The 14,380-nt window shown below is 32.3% G+C and overlaps 1 protein-coding gene across 1 annotated transcript in view; it reads right to left on the reverse strand.

Annotated features, from left to right (window-relative positions):
• Window positions 1–2,023: 2,023 nt before the first annotated feature.
• Window positions 2,024–14,380, reverse strand: part of LOC134248325 (neuroglian-like) — a 63,225-nt gene continuing 50,868 nt past the window's right edge. Inside the window, exon 5 of the mRNA XM_062730735.1 lies at window positions 2,024–2,158. The gene's annotated coding sequence lies outside the window, so the exon portion shown is untranslated. The remainder of the gene's footprint in view (window positions 2,159–14,380) is intronic.

Consider the following 14,380-nt stretch of genomic DNA (forward strand, 5'->3'; position numbering starts at 1 on the left):
TTCGGCTCAGGTGAGCTAAAAAGGCGTGTTGCATGGTTTTTAGAGAAAAGAAAACTCACTGTGAATAATTATTGGAACACAATAATATTTTCTGATGAAAGTCAGTTTTAGGAGAGAATCATAGAGTGTATGTGTGAAGAACATCTAAAGAATCGTACTTGCCGCAGCGCATGTGCCCCCCTCGGCAAAGAAGGATTTCAGTAATGGTGTGGGGATGCATCACCTACCACGGGGTTGGAAAACTTTGCATGATCAATGGAAATATTAATGCACTAAAATACATATCCATTTTAGAAGATAAACTTTGGCCCGTCACTGTCTGACAGTCTTCCTCAACAAAACCTATCAACAACGCCCCCGTCCATAGAGCTCATATTACTGCAGATTACAAACAACAAAATAATATTCCTACCATTGTATGGCCAGCTCAATCACAGGACATTAATATCATACAGAATTTATGGCTATGAAGATCAAAAGAACTCTGCAAAATCGAGCTCCAAACATAAAGACTCCAGAAGAATTGTTTGATGCTATTTTACACATCTGGACTTCCTTCCATGAAAGCTATATTAAATCCTTGTATGAATCTATTCCCCGTCGATTATTAGCAGTAATTAATTCTAAGGGCCACCTCACCAAGTATTAATAAAGGTAAGTCTGTTGTTTCACTATTAATTTTTTTACGAAGCACATCATGTTTATGTCCGCTATTAGGAAAAATCATGAATACTTTTGTCATAGCACTGTAGGTCGGCAAAATTATATCATTTCATATGCACAGCAAGTCTGAGAGATATATGAATAAACAGAATTTTAACCCAAATGTCCATACAATTACGCATGATAGGTAACAAATACATCTGCACATGGTGATGTTAATTATGCAAGGCCCTTGTGTTTTGAATGATCACACAAGGAAAACGGGCTATTAAAACAATCTATTATAGTTTGGCTGCATTTGATTTCCGGAATTTTTTGTAATTATCAACTTTTCATTTCCGACATTTTTTTGTTTTCATTTCCAACATTTTTCAAATACAAATGTAGTATTTTTAGTAACAGATCTGAAGACTTGATTTATGAAAACTTCAAAGGAAAAAAATCATAAATAAATCATTGAAATCATATATCTGAGTTTTGTAAATCTTTCAATGATTTGGACATAAGTGTGGTGCTGTCACTGACATAAAATTTAGTGCACATTATGCTCATTGAACTCTTTGACCTAGACTTGGTGCTACATGTATGCATATTTGTGTAAATGTTGTTTTTTTTATTTTTATTTTTATCAATATTTTGTAAAAATACTTATAAAATTCATTCCATTTTTACTTACTTAAATAACATTGAATTGCCGCACGCGTAAATTCCGGAAATGAAAACAAAATTATGTCGGAAATGAAAACAAAAAATGTTGGAAATGAAATAAAAATATGTCGGAAATGCTATGCATATTTCTGGAAATAAAATGCAGCATATAGTTTATACTATAATTTCAACCAAAGAAAATAATTGAAAACTTAATATTCACTGTTCCATGACTTTACAGATTAAAAAATATTGTGAATACAGCTAATATTTACACTGTGAGTAATTTCCTCTTAATATTTTCTCAGAATTTCTAATTTTAAAAAGTTGTCCTTGATTTAACACAAATTAACAGACAATATTTTTTAGACACTCAATTTAATCGCAGAAATGCATGGCTAAAGCGAAAACTAGCTAGCCAGGGTTCGACACTAACATTTTTAGGCTTTGGTCTGGCCGGACTAGTGCTTCTTTACTTTTACTTGTCTGCGGACAATTTTATGAGTCCGTCAAAAAATATAAATAAATAAATAAATAGAATTAATGTTGCAATGTACTTCTTATACTTTTTTGAAATAAACAAAGCATTTACCTGAAATGTTTATACCAGAAAAGCTGGAGCCTTTGATCATGATAGCTAAAAGCAATATTAATTTATTCTCTTACTTTAATATTTAATATTTAACATTATTTAATTTACTAGTGTACCTACCATTATATTTGTCTCCTCTGTTTCTTTTTAATAGTAAACACACAATGATGATTACTAAAATCAAAATGGCTATGGCCACCATTACAATTATAAACCAAGTGGCCTGGAATATTGCATCATCTCTACGGTTACGTGCTGTAAAATAAAACAAATATAAAGGATAACTATGTATATACCAATCAGTGGTACAATACAAAGGATGATTGATAGTCAGGTGTACATGTGTATATTCAATATTCTATAATAATCTAAAGGTTCAACACCAATCATCATCTGCACAATGAAAACACAAATTACAGTAAAATAAAAATTATGGTATTAAGATATGTTATAAAAAATTACTCTTTTCATTAATTCATGGGTTAATTAAAGGTCATAGGAAACGATTCCTATATAATACTAGAATTTCACTTTTTAAACTATATTGAACCATTCATTTTGACAAAAAACACCATTGTCCAAAAACTTTTTGGACAACTCTTGTATTGCTACAATTTTAATAAAAATAGTAATAAAATTCTTATACATACGATGTGTGATCATATTCTTATACATATACTTATAAATGTACAGCCTTTAATGTGTTAAGTACCGATAACTCTAGATACTTCGAAATCAACGGGACTGAGAAAAAACTCTTAAGAGATCAAGAGTTTGAGTTTTCAAGAGTTTGCAATTCTCCGGATTGGTTGACAAGCTTTAAAACTAGTCTTACAGGATATAATGATTCTAATTTATTTCCATGCAGTTCTTTTACATAAGCTTTTTATAAAACAATGATATTTTTCATAATTTAGGTGAATATATTTCATTAAATTTAGTAAAACAAAAAATTGTATATATTGTAAATCCCTCATTTTTTGCGAGTACTTTTTATCGCGTAATAGCTCTTTAACATCAAATCACAAGGATAAGAATTCGAATGGACAGTTGATCAGTAGAATTTAAATGGATTTCAGTAACCCAAAAATAAAAGCAAGTAATATTATTTCATGAGTGATCCCTCTCACAAAATTATGCAGAAATTAATTCCTTGCATATAATTACGAATCTACAGAAGTCATGTAATGTATTTTTATTTTCCCTACAGTACAGGCCACGAGTTTTCCTCACAAAACACGGGGCCCGTGGACCGAAAGTCCATGCTTTAGCATGGACCTCAACCATGCCGGCATCTTTGAAGTCAGCGTTTCTTTGCACCGTGTAACACGGTGTGTTATCAACTTTTTATTTTGTCTTTATTTCAGACATTTTTATGTTTTCATTTCTGACAGTTTTCAGATAGTACCTTTAGTAACAGATTTGTAGACTTTACCTTGCACTTAAGCTCTGAGAGTTGGGTCCCAGTGTTTTGTGCAAAATAAAATCCCGAATTTCATGAAATTGATGTTTTATAGGTATTAAACAATGTCTTAAGAGCAGGTTTTGGTATCTTATATTACATGAAAGTACTAAATAATGCCGAGCGACACTAGCTTTTGAGACAAGGGTCTAACAGTTTTGTCACATTTCTGTTGTTATTCATATGCATACCAGTTTTCAACGACATTGTTTACATCGAGCCGCAACTTGGCCATTGGTCTCATTTGCAGAGAATGTGTATTTTAATTAAAACTTATACATATCCAAAGGACAATGTTGGCCAAGTTGCGGCTCATATCTAATTTTTTAAAAGTCTCCAAACTACCATCAAGTTAGCCACTAAATTGACAGATCCCTGAGCGTCAATGATTGATATTATAATCACTTTACTAATGTGACATTCCAAGGTTCGATATGCCAATGCTTTCATTGAACATTTCATTGTGTTTGTCATTTGAAGCTCCTATTCGGACAGTATCAATTGTACTTCCAACTTCAAACTACGGAAGATTTCAGCGCAAATTTTGATAAGGTTCGAAGATCAAATGTCTCTTATTTTACTGTGTATTTTTCGTCAGGAGTTTTTTGAAAGAATTTTGATATTGGTAGTGAAATTAGTAAATATAGGCTCATGTCGTCTTAGTATTATGGTCTGCAGGGCGAGATATCTACCCCATCCCTAAACACTGGAACACTGGAATCATTTCTTATGTGTGCACCATGAAACTACACAATCTCTCTCTTTACCATTTAAATTCATAGTGTAGCATCTGATTGCGAAAAATTCATATGTGCTATTGTTTACATTCCACATTCATGGGATTTAAACGTCTATTTGCAGGTACATTAAATTTGATAGTGGTCCCGTTCAAATTTCCGGAATTTAAGGCTTATACATGTTCTTTTCAATAGCATTGTCTGTAATTATAGAAATATGTATGACAAAAAATTCAAGGCATAAATATCAAAAGCATATGCTTTCACAATAATCATAAATCAATTTAGCGATATTTTGTAATGTAAAGATTAAAATGGGTAGCCGAAAAGGTTCCAAATGACGTACTAAAGTGCACTCATTCTTTAAAGGAATACACATCATAAATAAATCATAGAAATCTAATTTCTGAGTGTTTGTAAACTTATCAATGAAACAACTGTGAAAATGGAAAATGCAGGCAACTATAGCGATGGGGAATCAGAGAAAAATTAGACTCAATTATCAGTAAAAATCGGCTTGGCATAATCAATTAAAAAGCGATTAGGCCGGAAGTAAAAATTTCTTTGTTTCCCCTCAACCCAACCCTAAATTCTCAAGTGGGGTCGGTAGGTAGGTAACATTTTTTTTTCTGACAGCAACTTTGAAAATACATTCTAAAATTAATGGAAAATTACCTTTATAAATAAGAAAAGTATAAAAGAAAGCGATTTGTGAACAAAATGCTAAGTATCATACAAATGTTGTTTAAAAGCTGTTATTCAGTTGAACTTGTGAAATATCTCAGGCCAGAGTACATTTATATAAATTGAATAAATTAAAAGACAAGATTCTCAAATACCCAAAGACCGGACATCCGAGTGTATTTTTCAACCTTCCATAAGCCTTCAGTGCTTACAGACAATCAATGTACTTTTTTGAGGGCCATGAGATCTGCAGTGGTTCTAGAGCATTTTGCTTTGGAGTTAAGAAGTACGTGGCTAATTTTAAGTCACAGGTTCAAATCCCAATGATTTCAACAAATGCTTGAAAATCACAGTAGAACAATGTCGGTCTTTCTGATGAAAACTGCCCTTACAGACAAAACTAATAGAAACTTATAGTTTTTTATAATCCACTTATTAGCAATTTATAAGTCACTTATAAATTTTGAAATTTACTTATAAGTGTACTATAAGTCAAAGTAAGTATAAGTGAGGAATGGATTTCGTTAATACTTCACTTATAAGTACAGTTGAGCTACATATCAGTGAATATTTCACATATACCTCACTTATAAGTGAAGATCAGTATGGTATGAGCAAGAATAAGTGTGGACTTAGATTTTTTACACCATACTAGACTTCTCTCAAGGAGCATTATGGGTGTTCAAGGTAACCAATCAGACAGTTTGCCTCTGCAGAGATGAGCTACAAGAATTTGAAACTAAGTTATTGTCTGTGAAAGGAGATTTCAGATTTATTTTGATTATCTGTATGCCTTCACATCAGGTACAACAAGTAGGTTTTATTTACATCATGCATCTCTCTATTTTAACTTCCTTTGCCTGAAATTTTGAATCAATTGACTCAGTTGCTTTCAGATTTCATAAAGAACTATATGCGGTATTAACCAACATTTGCCCCCCAAAATCAAACTTTGATGGAGTAATATTTAATTAAGTCCTTAAACAGGGGAGTATATGCTGACTTCAAAGCACAGAATAATTTCATAAGTAATGACGTCATATGTACGTAATGACGTCACAAATATGACGTAATTTCAGTTTTTTTATGAATTTTGCAGAAAAATGTACATATTTCGTCGATATTTTGAATAAAAGTCACCGAGCGCATGTGTGTTCAGGATAAATATTTTGATATAATGTGTAGAATGATAATATCAATGAAATATGTCAATATTGTTCCTGAACACACATGCGCTCTATAAATGTTAAAGCTTAAATTGTTGAAATTTTGTCCATTTTGTCCTCTTTCTGGAAAAGGATATAAAAATTTTGTGACGTCATAAAAACAGAAATTGTGAATACACTGCTCTGGAACCATAATATTTTCTGTTAACTTATATTTCTCGTACAATTTATTGAATTCAGCACATTTCAGGAAGTTTTCAAAATTTGACTTTTGTGGGGGCAAACATATGCAATATACCGCATATAGTTCTTTGAAGAAGCCTCAAGGTCATTAAATCTTGTGGCCTTTTTGTCCAACATTCTTGTTTGTAAACTGAATTAATATGTAAAGTCTGCATCATCAAAGAAATGTCATATGAAAGGGTTTTTTTCTCATAAATTTTAACTTGATTATTTCATCTAAAGTGCAGATACATATGTATATAAGTCTTAAAACGAACATCAAAACAATCATTAAACAATATTGTTTCAAAATATACATGTGCCGACAGTGGTATTTTAAATTGACAGGGAGTATGTTTTGAATTTAATTTCAAACTTAAACTTTTCAAGTATATTATTTATTTTTTTCCTGCAGAAATGGGGAAATGAGATGTTTAAATTATTAGAAAACATTACAGAGCTCACCTCAACGAATGTTGTCTTTAATTACATAAGGCAAAGTCACACAATTAACCAACGAAAAGTGTACATCCAAAAATGCAAAATTTATGCAATTTTGATTTGATACTTTGAAAAGACCTATATAAAAAAATTCAAACTAGTTCTTCATCATGAAACGTAATTATTAAAATCCAGCATCTGAAGCAAGTTAGAGAGTTTTCATCCCTTGATGCATCATTTGTGCAAGTTTGGTTTGTATAAGCCTTATAGTTTCGGGTCAACTCCAATATAAGGGTATGTAGTCCCTATGCGGAAGCTTGTATTTATATAAAAGTAGTGATTCGGTTTTACTGTCAACCGGGAACAGTTGACATTTGAAATAAGTGATTAGGTTATCAATGATAATTATAAATTCTCTGACATTAATGAAATTGTCAATGCATTGACACCATGACATTGACAGAATAAAATTGTCAATGGATTTACACGTTGACATTGACAAAATGGAATTGTCAATGCATTGAAACGTTGACATTGACAAAATGGAATTGTCAATGCATTGACACGTTGACATTGACAAAATGGAATTGTCAATGCATTGATAGAAGACGTTTCCAAATTTTCAACTGTATAAAACTGTAAAAATATGAATTCAAGATAAATGAAACCTTTCATTCTTAAAATTACGTTGATCGGGTACCTTTAACGACAACTTTCAAATTTGTCAATGTCAACTTGTCGATGCATTGACAATTTTTTAAATCTGTCAATGTCAACGTGTCGATGCATTGACAGTTTATTAATATGTCAATGTCAACGTTTCCATGCATGGAGAATTTTTTGATATGTCAATGTCAACGTGTCGATGCATTGACAATTATTAAATTTGTCAATGTCAACGTGTCGATGCATTGACAGCATTTCAATATGTCAATGTCAACGTGTCGATGCATTGACAATTATTAAATTTGTCAATGTCATCGTGTCGATGCATTGACAGTTTTTTAATATATCAATGTCAACATGTCGATGCTTTGACAACTATTAAATTTGTCAATGTCAACGTGTCAATGAACATGAATTATTTTAATTTGTCAATGTCGATGTGTCAATGCAATGTCAGTTCTTTAGTTATCTTCAACTACAAAATTTGTCAATGTCGACGTGTCGATGCATTAACATTTATTAAATTTGTTAATGTCGATGTGTCGATGCATTGACACTTTTTTTCAATTGGTCAATGTCAACGTGTCAATGCACTGAATTTTTTTTTATTTGTCAATGTCGACGTGTCAATGCAATGTCAGTTCTTTAGTTATCTTCAACTACAAAATTTGTCAATGTCAACGTGTCCATGCATTCATTTGACTTCTGATTTTATGTGTGGCTATTTATAATGCACTCATTTTCTACAAGGGATTTACAGCCGGAACTATTTGTTCCGTCTATGCCATTTGATGTATGAATATTTTTATATTGTTTTAGTCAAAGAACTACTTATCCTTATATTGGAGTTGAGCCATAGTTTCTTGGTAATAGACCTGTACCCATAACTTTTACCAGGTCCATTATCTGGAAAATGTATGTCGAATTCAGCATCTGAAGCAAGTCCATTAGTGTGCATCCTAAGATGTGTCATCCATGCAAGTTTGCTCAACATAGAGCTCAAAGTCACTTGGAAATGAAACCTAGCTGTATAAAAAAACTAACCTTTTCACTACTCCAGAAAATATAGGTCAGATTCAACATCCCAAGCCAGCCTAATAAATTGCACTGTTTGATGTACCATCCATGCAAGTTTGGTCATTATAGGGCTCAAAGTTACTTGGAAATGAATCCTGCACCAAAAACTTTAACATGTTCACTCGTCCAGAAAATGTAGGTCAGATTCAGCATCCGAAGCAAGTCTGGTAGTATGCATCTTAAGATGTATCATCCATGCAAATTTAGTCATTATAGGGCTCATAGTACCTTGGAAATGAAACCTGCACCAAAAACTTTAACCTGTTCACTCAACTGGAAAATGTAGGTCAGATTCAGCATCCGAAGCAAGCCTGGTAGTGTGCATCCTAAGATGTACCATCCATGCAAGTTTGGTCAACATAGGGCTTATAGTTACTGGAAATGAGACCTACACCAAAAACTGCACCAAAAATGTTAACCTGCTCCAAAAACATTAACCTGGTCATTCCTTTGCTGAAATTGCAGCATCTGAAACTTTGACTGGTACAAAGAAACACACTAGAAACATCTTCAATGCATGTCTCATCAATATAGGACATAGAAGTACTTAAAAAGAAAACTGCTCATAAAAACTTAACCTTAACCCGGGACGCCGATGCCGAGGGTATTACATAAACTCCCCCAACTTCATTGAGGTGAGCTAAAAATGTTAAAACTTCTTGGAAATACTAAGTGACTCTTTGACTTCGGCATGTTTGGTGATACGAGATTTCCACACCTCCACTGTGTCGAATGATTTTGATTGACAGGACAAGCATATGGACTTCGTGTGAACCGTGTGAACTTGATGAAGGAAAATAAAAGCTAATTCTTACTGCCAAATGGATTTGTTAATCTTCAAAAAAAAGATTACTTTCACTGCCTGGAATATTTAGAAAGAAAAAATGAATTTTTATTTGATACAGCAGATATCTGAGAATGGAGGGGGGTTTGAATCTCTCTCTCTATCTCTCTCTCTTACATTTGTCCGGTTAAATAAAAACTATGACAGCATATTACTTATTTAGTTCTGAAAATTTAATTTATTCCAAATAATTTGAATGCCTCTTTCCATTAACTTGTCCAAGCATAATCACGGCCGGGAAATGTCTACAGATACATGTACGGTACATGTAGAACTTTACTAAAAAATCATTATAAAAAAATAAATATGACACATAAAAATATAATATTATTGCATTAAAATTTTTAAATAAGAGTGTATTTTTGCAAAACATCAACATACCTTTGTAAATTAAAAAAAATATTTATTTTACACAGAATCACCTTAGCACGGAAATATACAATACATGTATATGGTTTTTACAACCGTGGTACAATGTAATTAATTAATTCTTTACATAGAAGTTTTCTCTTCTGAAGTCCACATTATTTTATTAGTTAAAAGAATAAGCATATTTATTTTATAAGTAGATTAATTTTATCTTTTATATTACAAATGTTCGGTAACAATTAAACACATGTTTTCCGGCAATAAAATTTGTGTTATTAAAATATTGATTTAAAACATCATACGTATGTGCAGAAAAAATTATTTTAATTATTTATTCATTGTTTATTCATATTTCAGAACCTAACATTAGAATACAACAGAAAAGTTTCAATGCAAGGAAAAGATCGAAGGCATTCCAAATAAATCGTTCATCTTGCGTTCACCGTTCATTTTGTGCTCGCATTTGCGCTCCGTTTGCGTTCTGCGTTCCCTCACTGTTCTCCGTTCACACATTGTTCACCAAGTTGCGTTCAGCATTCACACATCTTTCATCCACCGTTCGATCTGCGTTCATTCAGCGTACGTTCACCCTTTAAACCAAATGACAAAACCCATGACCCAGGGGCCACAAAATTTGCAATTTTGGAAGAAGCACTCTTGCTCATCATAAACCTGTACATAGTTTATTAAAAATACCCAGAAGCAAGGAAGAAGATTTTCAAAGATTTAATGCATTTTCACTATACAATCAATACAGCCCCGCCCAAAGACAAGAACCCCTGAGGCCATAAAATTCACAATTTTGGAAGAGGTATTCTTGCTCATCATACCTTAGTGTTCTTAATTATTAGTTTATTTAATACCCAGGAGCAGAGAAGAAGATTTTCAAAGAAATAATGAAATTTCACTATATAATCAATAGAGCCCAACCTTAAGACCAGAGTCACCAGAACCCCTGACCCTGGGGCCATATAATTCACAATTACAGAAGAGCCAATTTCTTGCTCATCATAACTTTGTACTTAGTTAGTTTATTTAATGCCCATGAGCAGAGAAGATTTTCAAGAAGGATATGGAGATAACAAACTGTATTCAATATCAAAGTCCATAAAACAATACAAAATAGACGCAGAGCAAACACAGACATCCAAAACATCAGAGGTGGGATCTGGTGCCATGGAGGAGTGAGCATCCCCTGCTGACCAGTCACAAACCCCCCCTCCCCGGGAAATTTTGAAATATAGATGCCAAATCCTGCATTCTGGCTGTATTTTGGGTAAAAATTATATGTCACTCTATGATTGTACCTATGACATTTAGGAAGTACACATATATAATCTTTTAGGGTATTTCGAATCACCTTTAAATTTCACATTTTGACATACAAAAATAATAATTAAAATGATAAAACATGTTTGAAAATAGATTTAATAATTATAAGATACATTGTGTGTAATTGATAATTATTTTTGTTGCTCTTAGTGAGTATTTGCCGTAGGCCTGAGTATCGCAAGCTATCTAACGATACAAGACATATCACTCAATGGTCTTGCAATACAACATGTATCATGATACAAAGTCAACTGTTCAATTTAATGATATCTTTAATTATTCTTGCGTGTTAACCTCCGCAGTTAAAGAAAAAAAAAAAACTATCTTGAGACCCATAATTAAAGTTATTTAGAGGTGGGCATATAGTTTTAGCATTATATTTTTTCATTGTTACCTTGTTTTCAATCATTTTGTAACAAATTTTCACAGTTTTGATGAAGGATTTTCAAATAAGACAATGAACATTAACTTGTACCATATCACGATACATACATAACGATATGATATGCGTATCGTGAGACCTTGCGATCAATACGTATCGATGTATTGCTGTATTGTTACAGTACCCACATCGTTATTCTTTACAGGATACATGATACGATAGGATACATGCACGATACGATAGGATATACGCACGATACGACAGGATACACGCACGATAGGATAAATGCAAAACACGATAAACACAATACACGATAAACCTAATAAACGATCTTCACAATAGGATAAACGCAAAACCTGATAGGATTGTTTCAAAATGCGGAACGTTTCTTACAAGACGAAAAAATTATTTTGTTTGATTATACTGCAATATTTTAATTTAAATACTTGCAAAGCTTCAAATTTAAATTATAAAGTATATTTAAAGTATTTAAAAAAACAACTTGAGATCACCGTGGTAATCTTACAAAAGTTTTATTTATTTATTTATTTTTTAACAATGTTTTAATGGATTATTATGAAATGCAGACTGTTTTTTTTTATTTCAACTCAAGGGTGGAGAGTTCTGATTATTATTGTAAATGTCGAAATTCCAATCTTAAAGTTGAACTATGAATTGTTTAATTATGGATATTTGAACATACTGATGGTTGCACAAATCCCATAGATTTGTGCTGTTTCTCACTGGTATGCTATTATATATTTATGAAACACTATAAATAAATTTATTTTATTATTATAATACATTTTACCTAATAAATTTATTTACAAGTACTAAGTTATTTCACAGAAGAAATTTACACAGTAAATTAAATATTTTATTAATGTCTAAAGCTTCAATCTGCGGTGAATCCAAAAATCGCAATTAAATATTAAAATCTTAGGAAACAATTCCATGTACAAGACAGGCCAAAAGAAAGGGTCAAAGAAAGCACTTAAAACCTCGTATTAATTAACAAACATTGAATGATAAAATACTTTTTATTTCTTTACAATACAAAACACAAAAAACTTCTATTAGAAGCCTCAAACTCTATTAGAATCACAAGACCCAAAATGCATCAGCTTACAAAGTTTGATAATATTTAGCCAGTTGAGGAAAAATTAGATATTATAATATAATTATAAAATACCATACATCAGTAGCAGTCACCTACCTTTTGATTGAAATTTTCTGAGGACTCAAGATACATTAATTGACAAAGCTGATGATTCTAATGAAATAAGTACCTGAGATATTAAAAGTAGGTCACCATGACCTACTTTTTGCTCAACATTCTCTGAAAACCCAAGATGCATCATCTGACAAAGTTTGACGATTCTAAGCCAATCAGAACCAGAGATAATTAAATATAGCCATCAAATGTCAAAAGTAGGTCACGGTGACCTACTTTTTGGTCAACATTATTCAAAAACCCATAATGCCTAAATTGACAAAATTTTATGATTCTAAGGCAATAAGTACCTGAGATATTCAAAATTAGGTCACCGTGACCTACTTGTTGGATATTCAATGAAACCTTAAGATGCCTCAACTGACAAAATTTGATAATTCCGAGCTAATAAGTACCAGATATAATTAAATATAGCCATAAAATGTCAAAAGTAGGTCACAGTGACCTACTTTTTGGTCGACGTTCTCCGAAAACCCAAGGTGCCTAAACTGACAAAGTTTGATGATTCTAAGCTTATACGTACCTGAGATATTCAAAAGTAGGTCACTGTGACCTATTTTTTGGTTGACATTCTCCGAAAACCCAAGATGCCTCAACTGACAAAGTTTGATGATTCTTAGCCAATAAGTGCCTGAGATACTTAAATATAGCCATAAAATGTCAAAAGTAGGTCACTGTGACCTACTTTTTGGTAGACATTCTCCGAAAACCCAAGATGCATCAACTGACAAAGTTTGATGATTTCAGGTCAATAAGTACCGGAGATACTTAATTATAGTCACAAAATGTCAAAAGTAGGTCATCATGACCTACTTTTTGGTCGTCACTCTTTGAAAACCCAAGATGCATCAACTCACAAAGTTTGATGATTCTAAGCCAATAAGTACCGGAGATACTTAAATAAAGCCATAAAATGTCAAAAGTAGGTCACTGGGACCTACTTTTAGGTCGTCACTCTCTGAAAACCAAATATGCATGGACTCACAAAGTTTGATGATCCTAAGCCAATAAATACCTAAGATACTTAAATATAGCCATAAAATGTCGAAAGTAGGTCATCGTGACCTACATTTTAGTCGACATTTTTCAAAGACCCAAGATGCATCTACTGACCAAGTTTGATGATCATAGGTCTGAAGGTAATCAAATTATGCATTTCATACAAATTTGATTAAATTTAAACAAGAATTGAAGGCAAAATTCGTACTGTATACAATTTTAGTTTTGAAGATTTTTCCTCTCTCTTAATTAATTAACTACTGCAATATGTATACATACTGTAATTAAATGTGAAGTTAGGCCTAACTGTCTTCGATCACCAAGAAAGTTTTTTTTTTTAGATTCCTTGATATGTACATACAATGACAAATTTGTCCTGCTGGCCCTGATAACAAATAGTTGATCGGAAGCCATTTTAATTGACTTCATTGATTTGTCAAAACAACACCGAGTTAAAGTGATCGGCAGTTTACGTGAAGTTGTAACATTAAAATACGAACCAAATGTATCGGCAAAAATCGGGTATGACCCGCCGGATCATAAAAAATAAAGAAAAATCGGGTGTGACCCAGAAATCGGGTGAGTTGGCAACTATGAAGACCCAAGATGCATCTACTGACCAAGTTTGATGATCATAGGTCTGAAGGTAATCAAATTATGCATTTTAAACAATTTGAAAACAAAAGTCGGCAAAATTCAAAAAGTAGGTCACAGTGACCTACTTTTTCATAAATATGTTTTAAGGTCCCAAGATTAGTGAAGCAACATGAAAATTTGTATGTGTATAAAATTTGATCAGAATATCTTGAATAGTGATGCAGCTGAATTGCTTACATTAGTATGTATCAGCATATGAAGTTTG

The sequence above is a fragment of the Saccostrea cucullata genome, unplaced genomic scaffold (assembly GCF_032062105.1).
Source record: "Saccostrea cucullata isolate Sc308-1 unplaced genomic scaffold, CSIRO_AGI_Scuc_v1 ctg7280, whole genome shotgun sequence".
Lineage (NCBI taxonomy): Eukaryota > Metazoa > Mollusca > Bivalvia > Ostreida > Ostreidae > Saccostrea > Saccostrea cuccullata.